Source organism: Schistocerca cancellata, unplaced genomic scaffold (genome assembly GCF_023864275.1).
Source record: "Schistocerca cancellata isolate TAMUIC-IGC-003103 unplaced genomic scaffold, iqSchCanc2.1 HiC_scaffold_967, whole genome shotgun sequence".
Lineage (NCBI taxonomy): Eukaryota > Metazoa > Arthropoda > Insecta > Orthoptera > Acrididae > Schistocerca > Schistocerca cancellata.
Genome location: NW_026046975.1, coordinates 32,501 through 37,500, shown reverse-complemented (window position 1 = coordinate 37,500; position 5,000 = coordinate 32,501). Strand labels below are relative to the sequence as shown.

Here is a 5,000-nt window from a genome sequence, read left to right as displayed (position 1 = left end):
AAGTAGCTCGCTTGCTACAGCAGCAGCAGCACCACCTCCGCGCGCTTCCCTGGGGGCACTGAACCGCAGGACGCGAGACCCCACGCCCAGTGGCAAACAGGGCTCCTCTCAGAATATAGACGGTCCTCCGATACTCCATCTTTGGTACAAGGCAACCATTCCGCTGTAAATCAGTACGTCACTCGTAGTTCAGTCACCTCACAGCACTGCTCAGTAAACTATGCAGGCCCACATAGATAGATTATATACGCAAATGCCCCTATACATGCTGAACGTCCGTACACACAAAATGAACCACACGTCAGCCACACACTCTATCACACACTACTCTCTGCCTGTAACAGACACAGATACAACAACTAAGCACCAGCATGGACCAACGTCCGGTGCATCCTATCCGCCACAGTACACCAACTACGCTATGATAACCAGACCGGGAGGTCCAATCATAAATCAGAATACCCCACTCGTCCGACAACCACAATTGCTCAGAGAAGCCACCAACACCCACACATGTCCTACACAGGGGTGCACCCAACATCACCACACTGCCTCGTCTTACAGCACAAACACACTGGCAGGAATGAAACACACAGGTCTGCCGCAACCACAGACACGGCTCGCCCCCTCTCACTAGCGAAAAGCGCATCCCGACGTGACATAACTCCTTTGACACACTGACGCTGCCTCGGGCATCCACGTCCTACGGTCGATATCAACGAACCTCACCCCCCCCCCCCCCACAACACGCCATCCCATACCACATTGTGTACCGTACCCAAACCTAACGTGTACTGTACTACAACGCAATGTGTACCATAACACAACCCAGTTTGTACCTTAACCTAACCTATGTCACCTTAACCTAACCTATGTCACCTTAACCTAACCTATGTCACCTTAACCTAACCTATGTCACCTTAACCTAACCTATGTCACCTTAACCTAACCTATGTCACCTTAACCTAACCTATGTCACCTTAACCTAACCCATCTTGCACCTTAACCTAACCCATCTTGCACCTTAACCTAACCCATCTTGCACCTTAACCTAACCCATCTTGCACCCTAACCTATGTTGCACCTTAACCTAACCTGTGTTGCACCTTAACCTACCTCAATTTGCACCGCAATGTAACTCAATTTGCACCGCAATGTAACTCAATTTGCACCGCAATGTAACTCAATTTGCACCGCAATGTAACTCAATTTGCACCGCAATGTAACTCAATTTGCACCGCAATGTAACTCAATTTGCACCGCAATGTAACTCAATTTGCACCGCAATGTAACTCAATTTGCACCGCAATGTAACGCAATTTGCACCGCAATGTAACGCAATTTGCACCGCAATGTAACGCAATTTGCACCGCAATGTAACTCAATTTGCACCGCAATGTAACGCAATTTGCACCGCAATGTAACGCAATTTGCACCGCAATGTAACGCAATTTGCACCGCAATGTAACGCAATTTGCACCGCAATGTAACGCAATTTGCACCGCAATGTAACGCAATTTGCACCGCAATGTAACGCAATTTGCACCGCAATCTACCCCCAAGTTGTGCTTTAACCTAACCCACGTTGTGCCTTAACCTAACCCACGTTGTGCCTTAACCTAACCCACGTTGTGCCTTAACCTAACCCACGTTGTGCCTTAACCTAACCCACGTTGTGCCTTAACCTAACCCACGTTGTGCCTTAACCTAACCCACGTTGTGCCTTAACCTAACCCACGTTGTGCCTTAACCTAACCCACGTTGTGCCTTAACCTAACCCACGTTGTGCCTTAACCTAACCCACGTTGTGCCTTAACCTAACCCACGTTGTGCCTTAACCTAACCCACGTTGTGCCTTAACCTAACCCAAGTTGTGCCTTAACCTAACCCAAGTTGTGCCTTAACCTAACCCAAGTTGTGCCTTAACCTAACCCAAGTTGTGCCTTAACCTAACCCAAGTTGTGCCTTAACCTAACCCAAGTTGTGCCTTAACCTAACCCAAGTTGTGCCTTAACCTAACCCAAGTTGTGCCTTAACCTAACCCAAGTTGTGCCTTAACCTAACCCAAGTTGTGCCTTAACCTAACCCAAGTTGTGCCTTAACCTAACCCAAGTTGTGCCTTAACCTAACCCAAGTTGTGCCTTACCCTGCTCTGTAATTGGCATATGACACGTTACAGTAATGTATTGTCCAACCGCAACCCGCTCAGAATGTTGTGTACACAGCTACGTGTCATCTCCCCATAACAGCTGCATTGCAGTGTGGTACGCCATAGAGACGTGTGGGAGTAATGGACGCAGTGGATGGCGATCAGCATGAGCCGTCTGTTCATGTAGTGGCGCGTGTATGCAGACGTAGTAGTCTCTTCTCACACAATGTGATAGCACGGTGCCCCGCGTTCCACATCTGCGACATGCTACAGAGGCCGGTTGACAGTTGGTCGCGCAGTGGACATCGCATACGTACGGGGGCACCTTCCACGTGCCCTCTAGTCGGGCACATTTTGTTGCGTGGATGTGAGCGGATGTAGTGTGTCTTGACACCTGACAGGCAGGCATGCAATAATAGTTGACTTTGCAAACGGGGATGGACGTGTACGTTTACTGGTGACGTTACGCAAATGAACAACTGGTAACCCGTTGTGGTGCGGTTGTCCTTGCTGGAGGTACATCTGTGAGGGCAACGATCGGTACAGCTACGAAGCGGTCCCCACCATACCAACGAACGTGAATGTGAATCTGGGTGTGAAGCGATACGCGGCTGTGGGTGGGTGGGACTGTCCCCGGCCGGTGAGGGGGGGCCGCCCGGCGTGCTGGCCGCGCGGTGCGTGGGCGCACGCGCTACAGCCGGCTGGTGGGGGCGCCCAGTGGCAGGCGCGCCGGCCGACGGACGCGGCAGGCGGCGCAGCTGCGCGCCGGGGCACCCTGCGCGCGGCGCCGTGCAGCCAAAGTGGGTCCTCGCCGGCCCGGTGCGAAGCGCGGTGGACATCTGCAGTGTGCTGGTCCGATTGAGGACTGTGTGCGTTGAGGATGCGCCGCCGCCCGGCACTCGGCGCCGCGACGCCGTCTGCTGCTCGGTCGCCCCAGCGGTTCTCGCTGGTGGTTTGTATCGCAGTTGTGCAGACGTGTTGGCACGTGCGCTGTGCTGGGAGAGTTCGCTTCGGCACCCACGTGGGGCCTTTGCCCTTCTGTGGCGCTGGCGTTGGAGCTGCCGGTCACCGTAGGTGGCGCGTGTTGTCTCCCGCCGGCAATGCCACGACAGCACGCTCCCGGGCCTCTGTCGGCAGCGGCAAGCTCAGTTGGGAGCACGGGTGGTCGCACCTAAAGCGTCTACTCGCCTAACTCCGGGCGATTGCGCCTCTCTCGAACCCGACCAAGTACTTAGGACGGCGCTGCGCGCCGCCGGGACCTGAGAGGGTTTCGAGGTGTATTGTGCAGGGGAGGTCAGCCTCCTCCTGTTTGCAGAATAATTGAGCGGACGCTTGCGTGTTCGCGCGGGCCTCTGGGACACACTCCCGGGCGGCCGGCTGCTCAGCTCTAGTTGACGCAGCTCCCTGGTTGATCCTGCCAGTAGTCATATGCTTGTCTCAAAGATTAAGCCATGCATGTCTCAGTACAAGCCGCATTAAGGTGAAACCGCGAATGGCTCATTAAATCAGTTATGGTTCCTTAGATCGTACCCACGTTACTTGGATAACTGTGGTAATTCTAGAGCTAATACATGCAAACAGAGTCCCGACCAGAGATGGAAGGGACGCTTTTATTAGATCAAAACCAATCGGTCGGCTCGTCCGGTCCGTTTGCCTTGGTGACTCTGAATAACTTTGGGCTGATCGCACGGTCCTCGTACCGGCGACGCATCTTTCAAATGTCTGCCTTATCAACTGTCGATGGTAGGTTCTGCGCCTACCATGGTTGTAACGGGTAACGGGGAATCAGGGTTCGATTCCGGAGAGGGAGCCTGAGAAACGGCTACCACATCCAAGGAAGGCAGCAGGCGCGCAAATTACCCACTCCCGGCACGGGGAGGTAGTGACGAAAAATAACGATACGGGACTCATCCGAGGCCCCGTAATCGGAATGAGTACACTTTAAATCCTTTAACGAGTATCTATTGGAGGGCAAGTCTGGTGCCAGCAGCCGCGGTAATTCCAGCTCCAATAGCGTATATTAAAGTTGTTGCGGTTAAAAAGCTCGTAGTTGGATTTGTGTCCCACGCTGTTGGTTCACCGCCCGTCGGTGTTTAACTGGCATGTATCGTGGGACGTCCTGCCGGTGGGGCGAGCCGAAGGCGTGCGACCGCCTCGTGCGTGTTCGTGCGTCCCGAGGCGGACCCCGTTGAAATCCTACCAAGGTGCTCTTTATTGAGTGTCTGGGTGGGCCGGCACGTTTACTTTGAACAAATTAGAGTGCTTAAAGCAGGCAAGCCCGCCTGAATACTGTGTGCATGGAATAATGGAATAGGACCTCGGTTCTATTTTGTTGGTTTTCGGAACCCGAGGTAATGATTAATAGGGACAGGCGGGGGCATTCGTATTGCGACGTTAGAGGTGAAATTCTTGGATCGTCGCAAGACGAACAGAAGCGAAAGCATTTGCCAAGTATGTTTTCATTAATCAAGAACGAAAGTTAGAGGTTCGAAGGCGATCAGATACCGCCCTAGTTCTAACCATAAACGATGCCAGCCAGCGATCCGCCGCAGTTCCTCCGATGACTCGGCGGGCAGCCTCCGGGAAACCAAAGCTTTTGGGTTCCGGGGGAAGTATGGTTGCAAAGCTGAAACTTAAAGGAATTGACGGAAGGGCACCACCAGGAGTGGAGCCTGCGGCTTAATTTGACTCAACACGGGAAACCTCACCAGGCCCGGACACCGGAAGGATTGACAGATTGATAGCTCTTTCTTGATTCGGTGGGTGGTGGTGCATGGCCGTTCTTAGTTGGTGGAGCGATTTGTCTGGTTAATTCCGATAACGAACGAGACTCTAGCCTGCTAACTAGTCG

General features: G+C 53.1%; 1 non-coding gene across 1 annotated transcript in view; it reads left to right on the top strand.

Moving 5' to 3' along the window:
- The first annotated feature begins 3,550 nt into the window (after window positions 1-3,550).
- Window positions 3,551-5,000, top strand: part of LOC126150056 (small subunit ribosomal RNA) — a 1,909-nt gene continuing 459 nt past the window's right edge. Inside the window, exon 1 of the ribosomal RNA XR_007531301.1 lies at window positions 3,551-5,000. This exon is cut by the window's right edge and continues 459 nt beyond it. This is a non-coding gene — a ribosomal RNA (small subunit ribosomal RNA).